The sequence below is a fragment of the Sturnira hondurensis genome, unplaced genomic scaffold (assembly GCF_014824575.4).
Source record: "Sturnira hondurensis isolate 20B ecotype Veracruz unplaced genomic scaffold, ASM1482457v3 Scaffold0021354, whole genome shotgun sequence".
NCBI lineage: Eukaryota > Metazoa > Chordata > Mammalia > Chiroptera > Phyllostomidae > Sturnira > Sturnira hondurensis.
Genome location: NW_028093985.1, coordinates 21,692,927 through 21,717,760, shown reverse-complemented (window position 1 = coordinate 21,717,760; position 24,834 = coordinate 21,692,927). Strand labels below are relative to the sequence as shown.

At 39.3% G+C, this 24,834-nt stretch overlaps 1 pseudogene; it reads right to left on the bottom strand.

Moving 5' to 3' along the window:
- Positions 1 to 22,243: 22,243 nt before the first annotated feature.
- On the bottom strand, positions 22,244 to 23,114 carry LOC118977460 (calponin-2-like; annotated as a pseudogene).
- Between the last annotated feature and the right edge of the window lie 1,720 nt (positions 23,115 to 24,834).

Below are 24,834 nucleotides of genomic sequence, written 5' to 3'. Positions count from 1 at the left end.
GACTGTGTGGTACTTGTGGGCTGCAGGTTATAATGTGGTCTTTGTCTTCAGCCATTTTCCAGGAAACTCAGTCAAGGAATTAACTCTGGAGATAATGTTTACGCAAATGAAGTAGAATAGTAAACGGCTGAAGTGATGGTTTATGTTTGAAGTAATAGTTTATAGCTACATAGAGGGGGAGAGGGAAAGTGAGGGTGGGGAGGGAAAGAGGTGTTAGAATCCAGAAAGGCTTCTGAGAGCAATTCTGGAGACCTTTTGTCTTCCAGAAGTCGCATACTGAGAATGGCACGTGAGAATTTATTTTGTGTTGGATTTTTTATAAATAGCGTTTTTCTCCTGTTGCCGACTAGTCAAGTTTTTTTTTTTTTGTTCAAAGAACTTACGTGTGGTGTTATGCGCAAATCAGTGGAAAATCCAGCATCGACACTGCTGGACGGGCTTGTATCTCTTTATCAGATCCTTGTGAGTTCATTACGTGCCAAGCACCGTGCTCTAAGTTTTACATGTAATTACTAATTCAATCCTTAGACTAGTCAAATATAGTAAGATAATAATAATTACTAGTCAGATAGTAATTATTATCCCCATTACACGAATGAGGTAATTGAGGCCCAGAATGGTTAAATACCCGGCCACGGAACAAGGTCATGGAACCAGGCCAGGAAGTGGTCTCTGGCTGTCGGACTCTGGAGTACAGGCTCCATCCACTGCTTCAGACGGAGGTATCACAACAGCGGTCAGAGCATGTTGCCTCTGTCGTTTTAGTACCTGCTGTCGTTACGTAATTCTAACCAGGACTCCCTTTTGAGGATAATAGGAGATGGGGTGCTAACCTGACAAAGGCGAGGGATTAATCCAAATACATGGCCAAAGAACACCAGACATTTAACTGACGGTAAAGACAATGCAAAAGATTCAGAGCGCTCTGGCCCTGGGCCTGCACCGATCTATTGGCTAAGAGAGGAGCCGGTGGCTTGGGGACAGGTGGACAGTGAGCGCTGAGGGGAGGTTTTATGAGCACGTGGCAAAGGTACACCATGTAGAAGAGATTACTAAAGGATAGAAGTACAAAGTTCAGGGAGGACATTGTGTTACATTAGAGAATGGGTTCACAAATCCTAAGTACCATTGCCTCCTCTCTAGCCTTTTCTGAAACAGAAAAAAATATAAGGATATTCTGCAGACACCAGCTGTCTGGATGCCTTGATTTAAATCCTCATTCCACAACTAACTGGTTTTGTGGCTTTGGTCCAGCTACTACACTTTTTCTCCATCACCATTTCCCTTTGGAGAAGCAGGGTTAATAATAGGACCTACCTAGGGTCACTGTGAGAATTACATGAGATAAGCTCTATGAAGTACTTAATGCAGATTCTAGCATGGTGAGTACTCAATAATACATTTTTTCTTTTTTCTCTCCTTCATTACATTGTTGGATCATGATTTTGTATTCCACAAATATTTATCCAGCTTCTACTGGCTGGGGGCTAAACAAAATAAAGTCCTTGCCTTTGGGAGCTTAAAACATGTTCATGAACCAGACACAATACCAATAAATGCAAATACTTTGTAATAGACAGGATGTGGCAGAAGTAACACCTGTTGGAGTGTGGTTGGTGGGGTAACAACGTGGGTGTAATAATTTGTAGTTTTCATTTGAACATTTCACCTAAAATGTCATATGGTGTGCTTGAGTGTGATATTGTTACAGAAGTACATACCAATGATTTTGTAATAAAAGACTTTATAATAAAAAGGGGCTTTATTTGTGCTGGACCCTTCGTATTTTATATGTGTATACCAATAAATAAGTGAATCACCTATATGGAAATACTTTCTAATTAATTTCCCAGAGCAAAAAAGCTGTAAAGATACATAATAACAGTTAGATAAAGTGCACTAACTGTTCTCTGTGTCTCTGTGACATTTCTGGCAGCCTGGTGGTTGTTGCTGGGTGCGGGATGGTGCTGGGCCCGCCACCTGTGCTGTGCGCTGGGCGGCTCAGGGGATAGGTGCAGGCGGAGCTTGTGGGAGAGACCAGCAAAGGTGTTTCTCCTTCATGATGCCCAAGGGTATCAAACATCCACGTCAAAGTGGAGGCATGATGGAAAGATAGGTTTTATACAGTTTCTTTAATTATAGTAACAAGATAGCATCTAAGGTTTCTGAGGCCTAAATCATAATACCTGGGTAGCATGCCACAGAGGTTCTTTGAGTTGTATATTTTATAAAACACCTTCAGTTTCTATATGCCAATAGGCTATATGCATCATTAGAAGATATGACAAATTAATTTTGTATGTTTAACATTAATACTAAATGTAAATTGTAGTATACACTTTTGTGGCCTCATACACCATTCTTTGGCCGACCTCTGATTCAGCCATAACTGCAGGCACAGGTCTATGCAATCCAGCTTCATGCTGACAACATCCTACATCAAAGGCTCCTAGTGCATCTTCCCATTTTCTAGCTGAAACTCTCTCTAAAGTTGTAGCTTCTGCTCAGCCCATGGACAAAACCAATGCAAAAACATACTGGGTGTCAATGCGCTGAAGTGAGCTTGTGAGTATCCTTGGCCTCCCATCCTTCTGTCGGAACAATTGCAGGACACACTCAATGCTTCTCAGAGGTCTGGCTGAATTGTACCTCACCCATTTGAATACACGTACATATATGCCCTGCCTTGCTCCTTCACTCCTGTTTTTGAGGTCAGCCCCTGAGAAAATAGCCCACATCTAAGTCCTTGTCTTAAACTTTGCATAGAGAGGATCCACATTAGGACATCCAGTCTCAGTGCCCAGATGAGTTAATAGTCTCAAATCAGTCAAATAAACTTAGTAAAGAAAATCAGCAGATTAGGAAACCTGGGTGTTTCAGACAGTAAGTGCGACTGTGGGATGGAGAACCTTGATGCGATGCCCATTCAGACCAATAAACACCATGGAGACGTGCAGCACAGTCACTCTCACACCAGAAAGCTCACTGCAGAGCATTGCAACTTCTGGGGAAAACCCCTTTAGGAAAACTCATTCTTCTGTGAGATGTTCAGTAGCTACATATTTCTATAATCAGAGCAGAAACATTATTGTAAATATACACCAAAATGAAAACTTATATCTTTCTTCTCAAGAAACAGTTCTAAGTCACAACTGAAGTTTTGCCAAAAGGAATTGAAGACATATGGGTGACTTTCACTTAGTTTAAATCAATAAGACTAACATAATGGCCTCATTCTTCTTTAGCTGGTTTATGACAGCTGGTGGTGTTAGAATGTCAATGAAAGCCTGCGACAGCAACATAAAAGCTATCATATTGATTGTGACATAAGCTTTGAGCTGATTAGAAGAAAAGTACACAGTGCGAGGTATTATTCTTATTTTAAAATCATTATAAAAAGGCCACAGTGATTATCACTAGCAAAGGTGTTTCCATCATGGTACAAGAAACTGACGAGTATATAACCCAAACCGAAGCAACTAACAGGAGTAAAAACAGAGCAAATATACCTGCTCTGAAGTAAGAGAATAATAAAAATGACAGAGTCTTTTCTAAAAAAAAAGGCCTACATACTTATTACATCCCCAAACTTGAGGTTCTTAATGAACAGGATTATATTTCATTTTTAAGTTACAGTTGGGGTACTAAAGAACTCCATTTTAGACCCATTCACTGGCTGTCCCTCTTTAAGCTGTAGTGATGTGTCATTCCTGATATGCCTAATGCATTTCAAATCACCTGAGACTCTGAGTAAGCCTCATACTAATTTTTAGAAAAAGTCACCCTAGAAATGATAGTCAGTTCTTTTGAAATTCTAGGTTTATGTGAACATTATCAGAGCAAGATTAAAGGGAGTCTAAATAATTTGACGTCATGGAATTTCTCCTGGAATAGAATCAGAAACTGGATTTGGCCAAAAGCTGCTGAAGCCTCCAGGAGTGAATTAGCCGAAGAGGACATATACAGATCTCTGTATATTATGGGGCAATCTGGTCCGTGTCAAGAAGCTGTCATTACTCTTAAAATGCTAGAGAATGATGTTCATTCTCCGTATTTGGTAGCTATTTGAGAATTTATCTGAGTGATGTTTATGGATCGGGGATGTTTGAAGTAGCAAAGCTGACAGAAAGTTGCTATGTGACAAATGACCTGAGAACTGTTAAATGTTGCAGCTCAGTTCACTTCAGATGTCTCTGCTGCAAACAAATGGCATTCTGTGAAGCATGTCTTTGAAATGGGCAGGTCGATTTGTCTCATAGGATATAACAGACATTACTTACTAACACTGCCGGTCCCTGAATCCTTCTGGGAGCATGGGCGGACTGCATGTCTTTGCCCCATTGAAGTCTGACAAACACACTCTGACCAAGAAAATGAGAGTGAAGTGACTAGTGTCACCAGTGACCCAAAGCACAGAAGAGCATGTGAATGATTCCCTTTGCTCTCTGCACCCTGCCTAAGCCTGAAAGCTTTTGTGGGATAGCAACGCATAGAAAGGTGAAACATTTGTCCAACTGGGTCTCTGAGGGACTACCATAGGCCAAGTTCTCCTGTTGACCAATGTGGATCGTGTATGGTATATAAGAGATGGACCTTTGCTCTGTTAATTCATGGACAGTTGTGTGGTCTTTGTTATTGCACAGAGACCAGGCATCTGGAGACCCACACATAGGTTTTGTTTTAAAAGGTGCTATTTATGTGGCAGTCAGCTAGAACTGGAAATAGCTCTGATACATAGAATATACATGTGTAATGTTTAACGAACTGTAGCTCTACATTTATTGAGACTATCTTGTATGCACCCTTCACCCTTATGACAAGATAATACCCCAGGAAATAATAAAACCCAAGTCAGTGGTTATTTCAGTGAGAGGAACATAGTAGGTACTCAGACAGTATTCTTTGAATTGAATAGGTTATATGAAAAAGCCAGTGTGTGAAGAGGAGGTTCTGGCCACGTAATGCCTTATAACACAGAGAAAAGAATATGGTGAGAAAACCAAAATCAGTCCAAGATAAAGAAAAGCACCATACGCTGCAGGACTTAGATGTACTTAGATATACGCAGCCATAATGGGAGCGGGTCCAGACAAGAAAAATGAAAATACCCTGATTGAGCCAGCCTAAAGTCCAAGGAAAGAAAGAGCTGGTTATAAAAGTTTCAAAGAGGCGTTAAGAATTGAAGCAGTGTGCATATGATATTAAAAGTTTGATTGAGTTCCCTGTTGGTTTTATATACTTGATTGATTTGGGCTATGTAGACAGAGTGATTTGGTTTCTCTCTCTGAGGCTGTTGTCTGTCCATAGGCCTTATCTCACACAGATTCATAGTAACGATCTTTATGGTTAGGAAAACTTTCTTTCTAATATAATCAACTTTTATGAAATCCAGAAGAGTATAAAAAACTTTCTAAACTTGTGTGCTTCCCCTTTCCCTCTTGTAATTTTTTAACGTTTGCATTCCTTGAAGGAAGGGCAGGAATTCCACGAGCGCAGGAATAATATTGGTCTATTCACCACGGAATCCCCAGGACCTCGCGCAGCACCAAGTACATAGTAGATACTACGTATTTTCTGAATGAATGTGTGAGTACTTATAGCAAGCTTCTAAACTCCCTGTGACAAGCTCCTTTTGACATTCTCATTAGACTCCCCTCTCTCTGCCGTTTGGCCAGACAGACCTGCAAATCAGCTCTGTCCCGTCCTTGTTCTTTGACTTACTCTCTTTCTTTCCTGAATGTGTTGCCATCTCTCTGCCTAATAATCATAGATAATTTTAATGGCTAAGCACTTTACATATATTTTGTCATTCTATAAAAAAATAAACAAATCTATGAAGTAGGTGCTATTATTATTACTAACACCACCACAGAGATGAGGGGAATAAGGCTTATTCTGGTGAGCTATTGTGCTTCTCTGAGCCTCACAGCCCCCCACCGCCTCCGCTCTTCACCCTGTAAGCCCCGTTCAAACGGCGCTTCCTCCATAAAGCATTCTTTTATTGTGTTGATCTTCACTGATCTCACTTTTGTACCAAACACCTGTTACCGTTAAACAGTACCATGCTGTTCACCCGTACTCATTCTATATATATATTTCATGGGTATTCCTTTTATCTCTCCCCTGAGACCTTAAAGTCCTTGAATTAATCAAATAGGAATTAAGTGCTACTTCTTTTGTATATTCCAGTATCTAGACAGGAGAGATGGTAAAGAAAAATATCCCAGTTAATTAACTGATAAAAAACAATATTACATTTGTAATATGTGGAGGTCCAGGATGGCTGTGGTGTAGGATGATGCTAAACTCTATTCCCTCCTCATGAGCAATATCAGACATATATGTACATAGGTACATATAGGTACCAATTACATATAGGTACATATAGGTACATATAGGTACCATATAGGTAGCAATTACTTCTGTGAGACAGCAGAACACTGAATTAACAACTTCTGACAAACAAACAAGAGAAAGAGACCTGGGAAGGGGAGGGAGTCCTGGGGGAGCTGCGGGACTGGACCGAAGCTAGAGGAGCCTTGAGCACCATTGTTTTCACTCCCTGGGGTAGATGGGAGCTCTATTCAGGTGTTCTGGCCTACCTGCTAGATCACCACAGCTGTTCACAGCTGCATTGACTAGAACAAAAGGAGCCTCTGAATAAAAGGAGCAAGCAGGAACCAAAAGGCATCACCATACCCACCTGGTCTCCCTGCAGAGAGCTGCTATGGTGGGCAGGCTTGTGTCCCAGGTGCTGTGACTGCTTGGCTCCAAGTGGCTTCCCAAAACTACCCAGCACGTAAAGCCTGCACAAAGGTTTCATCTACATGGGACCACTTTCAGTACAACAAATCTGAAACAGACTGTGTCAAGAAGACTAGCCAGCCAAAGAACTCTCCAGGGACGGTGGCCATTCTCCACAGTTGGAGGGGCTAGTGAGTGCCATTCTTTACTTCCCCCTGTACCTCCGCAGGGAGAAGCTCTACGCAGCTGTCTGGTCCGCCTGCAAGGTTTCCACCTGTGTTCCTGGACATACTGCCTGAGCCAATTTCGGCCTGAACAAAGGGAGCAGGCAGGATCAAGGAGGTATAATTACATGCACCTGGGCTCTCCCCATCTGGAGTTTCTCCAGCCTGTTAGGCCACTGCTACCGAGTCCTTGAAAATAGAAAAACAGAACAAAAGAAAAACACTATGGGATGCAGCAAAAGCAGTTCTAAGAGGGAGGTTCATGGCTATATACAGGCCTATCTTAAGACACAAGAAAAATCTTAAATAAACACTAACTGTAAACCTAAAGAAATTGGGAAAAGAAGAAAAATAAAACCCAAACTAAACAGACAAAAGGAAATAGTTAAGATTGGAGCAGAAATAAATTAAATAGAAATTTTTTTTTAAAAATAGAAAAAAATCAATGAAGCAACTGGTTCTGTGAAAAAAACAAATAAAATATATAAACTTTTAGCCATGCTCATTAAGAGCAAAAAAGAGAGAGAGCCCAAATAAAATTATAAATGAAAGAAGTTACAATAAATGTCATAGAAATACAAAGACTCATTGAAGAGTATTATGAATAATTCACATGCTAACAAATGCAACAATCCAAAAGAAATGGATAAATTTCTAGAAATATATAACCTTCCAAGGCTATACCAGGAAGAAATTCAAAATGTTAACAGACCAATTACTATGACCAAGTGGGATTCATGCCAGGGATGCAAAGATGGTTCAACAACCATAAATCAAACAACAAGACACATCACATTAACAAAATAAAGGATAAAACCACATGATCAGCCCTGGTTGGTGTAGCTCAGTGGATTGAGCACGGGCCTGCGAACCAAACAACCACGGTTTGATTCCCAGTCAGGGCACATGCCTGGGTTGCAGGCCAGTTCCCAACAGGGAACACACGAATGGCAACCATACATTGATATTTCTCTCCCTCTCTCCTTCCTTTCCCCTACAGGAGAAAGAACTGTACTTGGAAAACTGTAAGACATTGAAAAAAGAAATTGAATAAGAATACAGGTAAATGGAAGGATATGCCTTGCTCATGGATTGGAAGGATTAACAGTTAAAATATTCTTAATACCTAAAGTAATATATAGATTTAATGCAATACCTATCAAAATACCAAAGGCACTCTCCTCAGAATTAGAGCAACTAATCCTAAAATTTACATGGAACCACTAAAGACCCTGAATAGTCAATGAAATTGTGAGAAAGAATAAAGTGAGAGGTATCACATACCCTACTATAAAAGTATACTACAAAGCTACAATAATCAAACCAGTATAGCACTAGTATAAAAACAGATATATAGATCAACAGAATAGAATAAAGAGCCCAGAAATAAATACCAATGTAAATAGTGAATTAATCTATGACAAAGGAGGCAAGGGTACATACAATGGGGTAAAGATAGTCTCTCCAACAAGTGGTGTTGGCAAGCCTACACAGATTCATAAAATAAATAAAATTGAACCACTTGTTTCCACCATATACAAAAATAAACTCAAAATGAATTAAAGACTTAAATGTTAGACTTGAAACCATAAAACTCCTAGAGTGAAACACAGGCAGTAAACTCTTGGACATTGCTCTTACCAGTATCTTTTCTGAGTTATCTCCTCAAGTAAGGGAAACAAACAAACAAAAAAATTGGACTATATGTTGCCACTCTTCAAGGTCAGGCAGGTCCAGGGTATTTGTGCAGATGGAAAAATATTCACGGAGCCATTGGGATGTCTGGCATGCCTTTATTCATGGGTGGGCAAACCACACACACTGCAAGCTGTGTGTCTATCTGCATGCCTCCTGTTGTGGCCCCTGCTCCCAGTGTGGCACCCATGGTGGTACCTATCGCCTTGTGTGTCTCTCATCATCATCACCCCCAGCAGGGAGTCCCTACTTGTTTAAGTACCAGAGGGGAACAAAGCCAGCAAGATGCCAGAACATTACATGACATAACATAGCAATTCTGCGCATGTGAGCCCACTTCATGTTATGGGAACAGTTAATCAGACCCAGTCTCAAGCTATGAGAACACTAGTTCTAAGACCCCTCCATGGCTATAGCAACACTGCTCCCCTTAGCTACCCAGACACCTGGGTGAGGAAGCCAGGCTGCCTCCACTTACCCTACAGACTCCATTAAACTAAAAAGTTTGCACAGCAAAGGAAACTGTCAATAAAACAAAAATGCAACATACTGAATTGAAGAGATTTGGGCTGATACATCTGACAAAGGTTTAATAACCAAAATATGTAAAGAACTCATATAATATACCAACAGTCTCCCCCAAAATCCTATTCAAAATGTCAGAGGACCTGAAGAGAAATTTCTCCCAAGAAGACATGCAGACAGCCAATGGACATATGAGAAGATGTTCGACATCACTAATCATCAGGGAAATGCAAATTAAAACCACAGTGAGACACCCTCTCACACCTGCCAGAATAGCCATCTCCAATAAATGAATAAATAAGTGCTGGTGAGGATGTGGAGAAAAGTGAACGCTCTTAAACCATCGGCAGGATTATAAATTAATGCAACCACTATGGAAAATAGTATGGGTTTTTTCCAAAAATTAAAAATATAAACTACCAAATCAACCAGCATTCACACTTCTGGGTATTTATCCAAAGGGGGGAAAAATTCCACTAATTTGAAAAGATGCACTCACACTTATGATGTGTATCAATAGATGAATGGGTAAAGAAGATGTGGTATATGTATATATAATGGAATATTATTCAGCAATAAAAAAGAAGGAAACTTTGCCATTTGCAACAACATGGATGGACCTAGAAGAATTATGCTAAGTGAATATATATCATACAGAGAAAAAAATACCATATGATCTTAGTTATCTGTGCAATCTAAAAAAACTCTAAATAAATAAATAAACAAAACAAAACAAAAACATACTCATAAATATAGAGAACAAGCTTATGTATGCCAAAGTGGGGGGGGGGAGGGAGAAGTGGGAATAAAAAACGTACACATTCAATTTTTAAAAAAATAAATAGAAAAAATAGCAACATTTACCTAAGAGTTCTCATTCAGAAAATCTCTTCAAGGACTAAGTCTGGCAAAGGAAGATCTAGCTCTTGCCTTTGACATTTTCTATTCAATACAAACAAACAAACCCCAAAGTCACTTCCTGCCACTCAGAACTCAGAAACTTAAAACCATATCTTCAGATGTAGAATTGTTAGAAATAGTTTGGATAAAATAAACTGCCTTTGCAAGATGAGGCAAAACCTGTTATTTCCAGCCGTTAAAAATGTTTAGGAACAAAGGATTCATCTGACAACTTGTGGCTGGTGCAACCAGAGAAACTGGAGGTCGGTATGTTTATTTTTACACATTGAGAAGGAAGAGGCAAGGATTGCCCTGGAGTTTGACACTTTGGATGAGCTCAGTGGTTTTACATCATATCAGTGAATATAATGCCTCTCTTGATGCTTTTACAGAATTAGGCAGAGGTGCGGAAGGAAGCTTCAGGCCAGAGCTATGAACATAAATAGACCTAAGCCTTAATAACTGAATCTGACCATTTAAACAACTAAGAACAAGTGAAGATGTGCCAAACCTGTCCTGTGAATTTCCTTCTAAGTTAAAAATAAACTGGAACAATTATGTATTCAGATTAGGGAAAGGTAATGAAATTGAAGCTGATTTAAATAAATGATTCATGATTCCCAAATACCGAAAACCACTACAAAATTAAGTTTAGCTTGTGCAAAAGGGAAAACAAAATAAATAGAGCCCTTGGTTGAGCTCGAGGGCTCAAATATTATTTAAATGTATTACAAAATATTCTACAATGTCAACTTAAATCATGGATTCAAATTTAGACTAAGTCTGGAGCAAACAACAGTTATTACCTGAAGGCTCTTTTTTGATCTATGTAAAACAAACTCGTGATTTAAGTTTATTCTCAATGCATAATTGTCCATTATAACTGCTGATGCTTTAGGCTAAGGCCTTAAATAATTCACCAACTAGGTGATAGTATGATCTTATCCATATGCATGTTTTTAACGGGAAGCAAAGATACTTTTTTATCATAAATTGACTTCAAAAGAGATGGCAGTAAAGATGACAAAGTTTATATTAAGGACATAAATGGGAATTGACTAACCAGGTGGGCTGCATGGTCTACTTTGGTCAGCACTATCTTGCCTGCAACACTCTTAAAATCATGGCATGGAAGAACAGCACAGGCTTTCCTATATGCAATTTGTAGCCATTTGTTAACTTGCCAAATTTGGGGGGGGTTGTTCTATTTTATTATTATTATTTGCTAAGTTTATAATTTATATAAGTACAATACTTGTTATTTCTACAACTTTTTTTAATTCACAAAATTTTCCATGGGGTTGGGTACTTGCTTTTGAAGGACTTCTCTATAAGCCCGGTTCTAGTCTCACCCTTATTTCCACCTTTCTGTCCCTTCCTTCATTCCGTTTCTCTGACCCACTGTGGAGATCCAGATAATTTTGCAGCCAAGGCTACTTGTGTTTAGAAATTTTATCAGCACCTCACATGAATTTGTAGCTCTCAATCTCATCAACTCTCAGGCTATCTGGTCTTCCTATCTTCACATCTTACCAGTTTAGTAGTCTCAATGACTCTTTCTCCTTTTAGTTGTCCTTCTTGGATCTACAAAATATTGAAATGAACTGCTATGGTGTAGTTCAGCTCCTCTGTTAAGCAGAAGTCCATAGACAGTTAGATGTGCAAGAGACTGATTGGGGGAAATGCCGATGACAACTCAAAGGAGAGAGGGAGCAGAAGTAGGTACGGAATGCCTCAGACCGTGATGCAGGTCTGACACCTGTGAAGGCAGAAAGGGAGGAAGAAGCAGGAAACATAAGGGGTGGATTAGGAAAGCCACGAGAGTGAGCTGCTCAGATCTGCCTTATGACAGGAAAAAAACTGCCATTGCAGCGCAGTTGGGGAGAAGACTCACTCAGGTCAATGTATGGTCTCGGAGCAAAAGCAGAACATTACAGAAGTTCCCATGGGTAGGAATGGTCCAACTCTGGCATCCCACAGATGCTGGGCTGGCAGGTGTCCAGGAAAAGCATGGGCTAAGTGTGAATGCTGTGGTGGATCCCAAATGGGTAGCAGCTGAGGCTGTTCCTAAATATACCCCTCAGAGGAGGCTCTCTGGAAGGCAGATCTGAGCAGCTCACTCTCGTGGCTTTCCTAATCCACCCCTTATGTTGCCCAGATCCACCGATCAGGGTCAGGTTACCCGCACTATGTGTGGGGTCCCATGTTTGTGGTTTGGATTCCGTCAGTACCTGGATAGTGGTGCTAGCTGAGGATCTTTGGGCAGGAAATGCAAGCTCATACATGGAATAGGTATTTTTCCCTGAGGGAAAACTCTCAGTCCTTCCAAGATAAAAGATTCAAAGTAGTGTTATTAGGGGAACTCGGCACTGAGGGTGTGCTGGACACTCAGAGATGACAGGAGGAGAGTAGATGCAGAACTGTGAGTCCGTGTTAGCTCCCCAGCAGCACACTCCGGTGGCTGCCACAGCTGTACCCGCACTGCAGGTGTGGGTGCACCATCATTTTATGTGAGGAAAACAATAATTACTTGATTTTTCACCCTTACATACTAAAATTACCCAATTACTCCAATGTTTGGTTCACTTTTAAGATCATGGCAACCTAATATAAATATTTTTCACCCATCTTTAGTCCTTATTCTTGATCTTAACTACTACCTCAGAACTCTTTGCCTTGTACTTATAATTTATTTATTGTTTAATGCATTATCTTGCTTTTTCTTATATTAAATTTTATCCAACCACATTTCTACCTCCTTCTCTGACTTAACTCATCTTTTCACAATACCCCAACCACCAGAATCTGTATAACGTGGATCACATTTACAGCTTCCCATTTATAATGGGTATTTGCAAGTTTTGACAAATATGTCTTTGATTTCATGCCCAAGTATCTCTATGGACTTATCTACTGATTCGCTTTGGATTATTTTGAGATCTCTGGGCAGCATCTTCTGATAACGCAAGAGAGGAGTTATGGTCTGGGTCAGCCTTGCACCTCTGTGCTGAAGAGATTAAACCGAGATCCACAAGCCTATAAAGCCTGAAAAGTGCATGCGGCCTCTTCGGGGTGGAATTCCCTCCATACACATGCGATCACGGCTTAAGGAGGAAAATTTTCAGGTGAAAGTGGCTTGCTACCTCAGCACAGCTGACCACACCACAGAAAACCAGAAAGACCCCTTTGCATGGTCATCCCTGGTGTAGGCCGACCGCCTTTGGTGATGCTCTGTTGGTATTCAGGTGAACGTGAAGAAAGTTGATCATTTAAGTCCAGGCTGTTATTACAAAGTTAAACAGCTACTCTCTTTGTCTGCAATCATCTAGGTGTAGCATGGCTGCCAGTCTCATGAGGCAACTTCTCAGCCTGCTCTAGGTTGTGTGGGTGCTAGCCAGGTCATCAGTATCTAGAGGGAACCTGTGCAAGTCTCTTTAATGCTAAGGAGTTTGGCTCACTTGATTAGTTTTACTTGGCTGTATAGTTTATTTTTTACCTAAGCCACAATTTAGGACTGCCCTGTTTTGTCTCTGGACTATATTTAGGCATTTTTGGAAAGTCCTCTTCCCTAATCCCTCTTCTCCAGTTAGGGAGGAAACTTGCTCTGGGGCCTGCTTTTTGATCCTTAAGGACACATCCGTCTCTGGTTTTCTAATTCATTCAGTCACTCAGATAGATGCCTACCAGTCCCCAAATTCCCTCCAGAGAGGAATTATCCCTGGAAGCAGCTGCATAGGTGGAGACTGTATTTCCCAGCTCCCCCAGCTTGTAGATGAGGACTGTTGCCCGGTTCTTGCCAATGGGATAGAGCAGTGAAGTATGCGTCGTCACCTTTCTGCTGGCTGGGTACAAAACATGATAAAGCCCTCAGGAATGACACATTCCCAACATGGATGGAACACAGGTCTCTGACTCACATGTAAGGAAAAGCTGCTTGCTCATCAGGAATAATTGGACTGAATTCAGGGAGAAATTGATTTCTATTCCATCAGACCACGGATATTTCAGGGTTTATTTTTCATTGTTACTGGCATTACTGGAACAAGTGCAAGACATTTCAGGCAAGGAAATATCACGGACATCATTTTAGGAAATAGTGCTGTGTTTAACTTGAACTTAGGAACATCTCTGAATATGAGGAGGCAGAATTTGTAATGTTCTATGGGGAAAGTATAACATGTATGAAGGACACCTGGACAAAAGCCAAAGTTCGAGGGTGGGAGGCGGCACGGGTAGGGTGTGGTAGGGTGAAAATGGAGACAACTGTACTTGAACAACAACAAAATCAATCAATCAATCAATCAATCAATAAATAAAATAAAACAGAATTAGAATCTCTTTGGATAGAAATATCACTTCTTATAATGAGAATCAATAAGAATATATTACAGACCACCAGACCAAAATAGTGTGAATGAAGTTCAAAACAGAAAGACAAAAGAATTTGGGTAAACTGCAAAATTAGGTCCAGTTGTAAATCCAGAGACGTCATTTAACAAGACAAAGACTAGTGCAATGTTTTGCTAACCAGAAGATGAGAAAAGGATTTTGGATCAGATGAGGAAATTGTGTCAAGAAAGGGTGTTTAAGAGTTCATGATTTAGCTGAACCAAACCCAGAAGGGTTGCCAATGAATGTTTATTTGAAATAATTCATTAAGTGGGGAAACCATTAAGAAATCACAACAGCAAACTAGTAAATCAGCATTTGAAACACAGAAAGTAAGTGCCACACATATGTCCATTTCTATCTTCTATGTATCAGTGGAGTCCAGCTAAAAGTAAAAATCCAGAAACCCCTTGGAGGGAGAAATAACACTTTTATTTTGGCGCTTTAAATTTTATAAAATATTTTCACACACATTATCTCACAGGTTTCTTACAATGTCCCTGACAATTTGACATGCTGAATAGGTACCCGGTTGGCCAAAAAAGTTCATTTAGTTCTTTCCATAAAATAAAAAGACACATTTTTTATTCTCACCAGTAACTTTATTGATTTGGATATTTTGAGTATGTCCTTATCTCTTACTATTGGCTTCTAGTAGTTAGAGGACAGGGTGCTGCTAAACATCTTCCAATGCATAAGACAGCCCTACAGCAATGAATTATTTGGCCAAAATGTCAATAGTGCCAAGAAACTTTGCAAACACTTTTGACATATTCAGTTAGTCCTAGCACCTTCTCCATACACTGCACAAATCTTTCTTTTGCATTTCAGTTGAGTTTTTACCTTTTTTGAAATAGTAAAGCATAATATACTGAAACTGTTATTTATTTTCTTCCATCTTCAATATTAAAATGGCTGCACAAAAATCACCAATTTTGATCATTTTTTAATGCATGTGAATACAACAGTTGTCACAATACAATGTAACAACATTGTTTTAAATGAAGTTAAAGACAACTAAGCACAACTAGAGCCATTGTCCAGGAGAAACTAAATGAACTTTTTGGCCAAGCCAATCATGAAATAGATAAAGATGAAGGATTGATTCTGAGAAAATATGAGCAATTGTCTATGCCAAAGGGCTTCCTGCCAACAGCAGCAATAATGGTATTTGAACCCAAGTTTCATGACTCTTAAATAAAACATTTTTAAAATTGTTGTAGCGCCTGTTGTAGGGAAAGGTGTGAGGCACGTTCGGGTCTCATCCAGATGTGGAGTGATTCAGCACAGTCTACTCTTGCCTCGATGAAGCTGAGCTATGTGTAGACTGAACCTTTGTGTGTATGGAACTCAGGGCTACATTAGCATGAGCCATGGGAAAGTACAGGCATCAAAGAAAAGTGTGGAGAGTTTTTCCTAACAGGATGGGTCACATGTGTCAGAAGTCTTTGGAGGAAATGTGCTTGGTAACTGGCTTCCCAGCTCTATGAATTAAAGAAATGTGGAATAATGTCACGTGAGGAATAGATTACTTTTAAAACATAATGCTTAACAGTTATGCGAACATGAATTCCATTTTTTTCTATTTACCCTTTAAACACAGCATCTGTTTTGGGGTATGGGAAGGTGTGAACGACAGGAATGTGGAAGTCAGTCTCTTTCATTAAGGAGCTTTGGATGCACTGGGGGATCCAGCAAGTGAGCAGAAGCGACAGTACCATGGAAGCAAGTGCTCTGTGCGCTTCTCGCAGGGAAGTGCGTATGTAGATGCCAAAACCATACTAAAAATAGTTCAGCAAAAAGGAAAAAGGACTCATGGACATGGACAACAGTGTGGTGATTGCAGGGGGGAAGGAGGTTACAAGGGGGCTAAAGGGTAATGGAAACAATACAATAAAAATTAAAAAAAAGAATTAATGGGATGTTAACCACAATTTCATAAATAAGTCATTCTGAAATAATTTTGGTGACTGGATGATGGATAAAAGCAGTTGGAATTCTGAATTTTTCCTCCAATTTTCTGACAGCCACCTGTTTTACTTTTAATAGTCTTCTCCTTCATTCTTCTTCCCATATAATCCTCTATCTGTCTCTTATTCTCTTCCTCTCCATTTTTAAGCTGAACTCATATATTAGTTTAAGTCTAATCTCATTTCCATGTATCTCAGTGGTGGTTTTAATATTACAGTGTTTGGACTCAGACTGAGTTCACATCTGGCCTGCTCCTTCCCACTGTGTCCCAGTTTACTGATAATCTCCATGTCTTAATCTCCTTGCTTTAAAAAAGAAAGGTATTATGAGGGTATAATGTCATTATAATGGCATTAAAAACCCTTATAAGGGTTTTTCTGTGAAGGTTTAATGAATTTATATGCATAAAGTGTTTAGTGCCTAGTAAGTGATCTATGGTAGAGTATTAGTTCCCTATTGTGGCTATAACAAATGAGCACACATTTCAGTGGCTTAAACCGACACCCATTTATTAGTTCTGTAGATCAGAGTCTGATTAGCTCTACTGGGTTCTCCACTGAGGGTCTGACAGGGCTGAAATAAGGGTATTGGCCAGTCTGGTTTCTAATTTGAGGCTCTGAAGGAGAATCTGCTTCCAGCTTTACTCTGGTGAGTGGCAACATTCAGTTCCTTATGGTTGTAGGACTGAGGTCTCTGTTCCTTCACATTCGGGCCCCTTCATTTTTAAGCCAGCAATGGCATTTTAAATCTCTGTCCCTAGCTTTGATTCTCTCTGACTTCTTTTGCCACATATCTTTGACTATTTGCCTTTGTCTTCTGCTTTTACGGGTTCCTGTGATTACTTTGGACCTACCCAGACAATCCAGGATAATCTCCCTGTTGTAAGGTCAGATGATTAGTAACTTTAATCATATCTGCAAAGTCTCTTTTGCCTTGAAATGTAACATTTTCACAAGCATAGCATGAGGTGGCAAAGGTTATAGGAACTAAAACTCTACCACAGGCTATTTGCTAATATTGTTGTTATTATTTAAATGAGTGAAGGACTGCATGGGTAGGGAATAGAATGTTCTGGACAATAAAGTTTTCTAGTAAATTGAAAGTTGTTTTATTTAAAGGGTTAAACTTTGGAGATAAAGAGACAAACTCTTTGATGAACAAACTCAAATCTTGGACCCTTGTCTGCATGCACATATATGATACCAACCTCTATATTTTTAAGTGTAACACTGTTATCTCTAAGTCTTAACACTAACCTGTTAACACTTTCAAAAATATTTATAAAATTATAAAGTTAAGGTTATCTATGATTTTAAAAACTGAATAAAATCAGTGAGAAGAAGTCTTTTATTTTTTTTTCAAAACTCAACTTGGGGAAAGTTTCAGAAATATGAGAATTATGGACCTTTCAAATACACATTTTGTTCTAAAATATGACTAGGATTGATTCCTGATAATAAAACAAGGAATGAAATATTTTTTAAACTATTAGGCTTCAATATAAAATAAAATTTTTACATTTTAATTACTTCTAGATCTTTCATGTGAGAATAAACCCAAACTAGATCACACTGGAAATTGAAAACTGCTCCATAAAATCATGAGGAAGGAAATAAAAAAGAAAAGAAAATATAGCGTTTAATTTCTTCTGCAACCCTACAGTATTAAGCTGGATACCTGTAATTTAAATGGGTAAATTGCTTCTAAAGATTGTTTTTTCCTTTGGCTTGTGGACTTAAGATAGGCAGCTTGTGAGTACGTGAATAGATATTCTAATCAGGGCATGGTGACTCCTCCCTATAATCTGCTCATCACTAAGAATCTCACTTCGGGGCCAGGGAGATATTGGGGGTTGTGAGTGTGCTAGGACAGAAGCCAGTGTGTATTTTGCTCTGGATGGTGGATCTGTATACATGTATATGTGTATATATGCATGTGTACAGGTACACACACAATCACATGTGTACCACTCATACCACTCCAACACACATATACACACACACACTATTGATTTGCATGATCTATTAACAAGGATGTTGCTTCCCAAGCATTTTTTCCCCTTAGTGTGTAGTCTGTGTACTGGAGCCAGCATATAAGCTCTCTTTGAACAAGGACATGTCACTGGAAAGAAAGAGATAGAGATAGGCAATGAGCATGTCTAGACCCTCTCTGTTGTACCACAACTTACAATGTTCTTTCAATTTTGCTCTCCTTTTCTGTTCCTATTCCCCCCCCATATTTAGATCTAACTGGCTAAAGTTTCATTCTGTGTATGTTTACTCAGATTTTTCCTTCACTTCCCTCACATCCACCAGGTTTTGGCCCAATACAGTCTTTGCTTGACATCTTGGAATAGGATGATTCAGATCAAAATTCAATCTCTCATTTCATAAGGACAAGATGACATTCAATCTCCAAGAGTTTATTTAAGCAAATATCAAATATTAAGAGTGACTATGAGTCACTATGAAATCTTCTAAACCTCTTTTTAGCTATAGTTAATAATTTACAGGTTGCAAGATACATGCTGGATTATGATCAAATCCTTCAGAAGAGAGGATGCTGGGTCAACAGTCTTTCACTATTTAGCATCCACTTATATAATATCACTGAGACTTTTGGCATAGTTTTCATACCCCAAATGTGTGAGTGTTCTTTTTTAAGACTGAAGATACAGTATTCATTAATCTCTCAACCCCCCATTGGCCTTTAGAAGCAGCTGAATGCTTTGAGGAGTGTGCAAAATATAATCTCAAGATAAATCACAAGAAGTGTAAGGTAATGACTTTTAGTTCTAGGAAATGCAAGAGTTCCTGGTATGCTGAGGGAGTTAAGTTTAATGTGGTGAGATATTTTATATGGTCTTGCATTATCTTTCACATAAATCTGTCATAGAGATGCAAAAAGGCAAAAATAAGTTAAAAATTTCAGCAATAATAGGTTGATGAAGTTTAGGAGAAAATGAATTGATACTCACTTTTATGATATTTCAACCTGAAGTGGGTTTCCACAATTCCTGTTGTTTAGAAATGTATAATCCATTGACGGCAAACATGTTAAAATTGCTTTTGGAAACTGAGGAGAACATTCATTTGACACAGAGGTTGTTTCATCTCTGTAGGGAAATCAGATTGGGGAAGAAATGTTTCTTCACTTGGGTTACAGTCATTATCATTTCTGCACTTTTGATAAGATGCTTAAATAAACAGGCCAGCCAGGCTGTGAGTACTCAGAAGCCTCTGCTAATGGCATAGAATACATAGTTACTCACAAGGTTTTCAAGAGAAATGGATTATACTGAGTTTAACCTAATCAGAATGTTAATATGGAAATGACATCATGATGGTTTAGTAAGAGGGATTTTATTTTAGGTGAAACACAATGCAAATTTTACAATTCCACAAAAAATGTTTTTTTTTCTTTGAAGCTGTGATGAATGACAAGTGATATTATTCTACTCTTTTTCCCTTTTAGCTATTGTTCACTCAGGGTATACTGAGTGCATATGTGTTTGGTGTCCATTATTAATTTAAAGGGAAATGTAAGCAAATTCTGATTAGCTACTTCTATGGCCAAATTGAGTTATTATGAACTATAGGAGTTTGACCAAATTTTAAAAAAATTTAATACAAATTGAACATGATAATTTAATATAGGTATACATAGTGAAATGATTACTAGAATCAAGCTATTTAACATGTTATCTCCTCACATAGTTACAATTTCTCTGAGTGTGATAAAAGCCCCTGAAATCTACTCTCTTAGCAAATTTCTAGTATTAACTGCAGCATTAGATTGTCATCATTCTGGACAGTAGGTCTCCAGACTTACTCATCTTACATGACTGCAGCTTTGTTCCCTTGGACCAACACCTTCCCATTCCCCTGTCTCTCCCCGCCTGGGTGACCACTGTTCAGCGATCTGCTTCTCTGTATTTGACTTCTTCCGAGTCCACATTCAAGTGAGGTCATGCAGTGTTTGTCTTTCTGTATCTAGCTTGTTTTGCTCATGATAATGCCCTTCAGGTTCATGCACGTTGTTGCAAATGGTGGAATCTTTGTAAGAGGATTCCATTTGACCAAGTTCTTTTAGTTGAATTCTAATTCTATTATGTCAGCTATTAACGAAGATAAACATCAACTAGAAACTTAAAATGTCCTTATTTTTAAAATAGATTTTCATTATAAGAATATTTTAATATCATTTGATATGAAGAAAACATACTTAATTTTCATTGATATTTAAATACTTCTTCATTTTATAATGAAGAGATACTTTGTTGGTGTCCTCTGGCAAGAAAAATCAGAGAAATTGCAATAAAATTACAAAAATTAAGAAAAATTTCAAGGCAATATCCTAGAAGAATTTACCACCAGGATCTGAGTATCAAGAATATTTGTTTTTCTTTTTTTTAAGATTTTATTTATTTATCTTTAGAGGGGAAGGGGAGGAGAGAGAGATAGAAATATTGATGTATGGTTGCCTCTCGTGTGTCCCCTGCTGGGAACTAGCCTGCAACCCAGGCATGTGCCCTGACTGGGAATTGAACAATGATCCTTTGATTCACAGGCCTGCACTCAATCCACTGAGCTACACCAGCCAGGGCTGGTTTTAAGCTTTTAATTATTGATCAAAGTAGGGGAATTCAAGTCAAAGCCATTTATGTTCACATGTAACTCAACATTTAGCTTATTGTTATTGAAAATACCTATTTATAAAATTTGCTGGTCATTGAATATCATGCTTGTCTTAACACATTGAAAAACTAGATCACACCAAGTATTCTAAAGCAGAATTTTTTTTCCAAAATTTTTTATTTAATTATTTTTCAAGTACAGTTTTCTGTCTATTACTCCCATCCCATTCCACCACTAAAGCAGAATTTTTATAGCTTTGCAGAAAAGGGCATTTGCAATTAAAGTAGAGAAATTAAGGAATCATGTAATACCTCAAAGCAATGGTCAAGAAGTGTTAATTTTAAGAGTATAGAATAATTCAGAACTTATAAATAACTATTAATTATATGAAAAATCCATCTTATTGTAAGACACATATGCTGGCATAGCCAGTCATACACGGGTGCTGTTAATCTCATGGCTGCCTTGGGTGTAGCTTGTCAATGAATGTTTATTTGAAATAATTAGAGAAATAAGAAGACACAATGATGGAACTGACTTGAAATCAAGCTGAAAATTTAAATAGTGTTTTGATGTTTTTTCCCCTAAAAAGACGTTTTTACTGCTGTTGGTCCACAGTGGGTATCTCACAATACCCCTCTGACCCTGGACTCTGGGTGGGGCTGGTCCCAGGGAGTGCCTCCTGGTGGTGGTCCCTGTGCAGTGCTCGGCAGGGAGAGGAGAAAGCATGGAAGTTGGGGTGGGGGCGTCTGGCTTTGCCTCAACCATTCAGAACTCCATTATCCCGCCTGGGCCTTGGTTTTCTCCAGGGGCCCCTGGGAGGGTCTTGAGGAAATCCAGTCCATCAGATGCCTAAAGTATCTAGGGACTGTGGCCTGGTCCTCTCCCAGGGTACTTCCAAGGACTGCCCTCCTCCACCATCCCTACCTCATTCACCTGAAAAAAAAATTACTTTTGTTTTGCTAAAATTGCCTGAAACTTTTGTGAGTACAGAAACTACAAACTGATCAGCAGGGGAAAAGGAGGAAGAACAGAAGCAACTGGGGCAGTTTCCCTGCCTACACAGGTTTCTTCTTCCCTCCATGGCATGGCTCAAAGTCCTCTGGGAGATTTGCTAGCTGGACAGGCCCTGGCATGGACCCCCCATCCTACATGCATCTAGAGCTGACCTTCATAGACCCTCAGCTGGAAGCACTTGAACATAAAGAAAAACAAGATGAAAACACAGAAAAACCTGAAATCCCAGATGGAGTGATGATGTGAGGAGACACCTTGCAAGGAGGGCCACAGAGGTTTCCCTGGGCTTGGGTAGTTACCAATCGACTCTGGAACCCCATAGGCCACTGGGCCTTGTGGGCAGTATTTAGGGGCATATATCTGCCAGCCCAGGCCAAAACCTGTACACTCTGGTTGGCATCATGCACGCAGCCCATCTCCAGAGAGTTGTCACATTTATCAGATCCCTGCTTCATGTCATAGATGTGTTGCTGGGTCTGGGGAGCTGTCATGCCCACAGGGCTGGCACACTTGGTGCCCATTCGCAGGCTGATGGTTGAGTGGTCCATGGGTAGCAGGATATGGTCCTTGGGGTGGTACAGGTGCCTTCTCATGCCATATGCCCTCATGCCTGACTGGCTGACACACTTGTTGGTGCCCATCTGGAGCCCAATGAGATGCTGACCCACGTTCATGGTGGCATCATCAATGTTCCACTCCTGCTTCTCTGAGTATTTGACATTGATGACCATGCCACCAACCACCAAGCAGCACCTTTGTCTTGGCCCTCCCTGCCAGAGCCAGAAGAGATACCTGCACCTGTGTCAAGTTTCCACTCTGGAACAAGTCATTTGAACAGGTCCGTGGAGTTCATGCCATAGCTGTCCATGGCCTTGATGAGGTTGGAGAAGTTTTCTCACTGGTGCCAGTTTTACATAGAGCAGTCTACCTTGGGAACTGAGCCCAGCTGCAGCTTATTCATGAGTGTGCACAGGATAATTCCAACCTTCACACTCTTCTAGGAGTTGGAACCAATAGACAGGCCTGTGGGTCCCTTGATCCAGCTGCAGAGTTCACCTTCTCCTGAGGGTTGTATTAGGGTCCTAAAGCTGGTGGGAGTGCCCCTCATTGAACTGCCTGAAGGTCATGACATGGTGGGGACAGTGTACCAATGGCCTGGTGGGTGCAGTTGCAGGGAACACTTCATGTCTTTGATTTTTAAAGAGATGATTCCTACTGGAATAACACAGATCCAGACAATAGAGAACGCAGGAAGCAAAGTGGTGGTTGCAGTTCCCTGTCATACGGTAAAGCCAGTTTGGAAATGTGCCTTAATTCTTATGTTTCTGAATATGCTGGGGTGTGATCATTCCTGGCTGAATAATGCTCTTCCCTCATCTCTACCAAGTAGGCTCACCCTTCCCCTCTCTCTGATCTCCCACTACAGTTATGTGTTAATTTTGAATAGATGAATATTCATTGTTGACATTGTTATGACCATGTAAACACTGTCACAGCTGATCTGTTTAGTAAACTCTATTACTTTTCATTTCTGGAACAAGCTTTAATTTTTCTATGAAGCAAAAGATTATCTAGTTTTTCTAGGCTTTATATACACATAACACTGTCACTCACAAACTTTCTTGTGCATATAGCATTCTGTTGATTTAGCATTCCAGAAGCACTCACTTGAGACCTCTGACCTGCTCCAGTCTGGACTGGTCACCTTCTACACCTGGCTGCTCAGCTGCCAGGGAGTTTCAGTCGCTTCCATCCTGGGGACCTGCCTTTTTCTTCCTTGTTTTCTGTGCATTTATTTTTTGTTTATTTCCTTTTCAACTTTAATTTGGTGGAGCTTAGGTACCTAGGAGCTCTTTGAAAAAGGATGTAGGAAGGTGCAACTTTCGAGGTTTCATCGTGTGTGAAATTGTCTTGCCTTTTATCCTGTCTTATTGATAGTTTGTCTTGATACAGAATTCTCTACCAATTTTCCATCAGTTTTCCATCAGAAATCCGTCATGAAAGTACTTCTCTTTGGCTTTCAATGCTCCCAGTTTAAGTGTTGCTGCTGATAAAAACCCGAAGCATTTAAATTTCTATTTATTTTTAGGGTCTCGCTCTCTGGAATCTTGTTGAACCTTCTCTTTGTCCTCAGTGTTCTGAAGTGTCACAGTGATGTGCTGTGATACAGGTCTGTTTGCATCTATCACACTGGACATGTAAGGGGTCTTCCAATCTGAATACTTATGTTCCTAGAGTTTTGAAAAAAATTTTTAAATTATTTTACTTATCATTTTCTTCACCCTTTATTTAGTTTTCCATTCTGTAATATATAATTTTTTAAAAATATTGGACCTTCTGTATTTTCTTGTTATTTTTTTAAATTTAAAATTATTTCTTGCTACTGTTCTTATTTTTGTTATGCCATATAAAATAAACATTTTCTTTGAATTCTTGACTTATTAATTGGTGTTTAGACAAATTTTTATTTCTATTATGCTTTAATTTGAAATAATTTTATTAAATCTATGTTTCTTAGTTTCCCAGATCAAATGCATTACCTCCTTTCTCCTTTCAAATGACCTGACAGTCATTGCCATTTACTTAGCACTTTGTTCTACTTTTTTTTTTTAGAGAGTGTTTAGGTAAACCTCACCTTATATCATATTTTTAGTGTGTAAGAGCTCTATTGGTTCAGAGAGTCTTTTTCTACACAGTTGCAATATTTTCTCTTATATCTCAGTGGATATTAA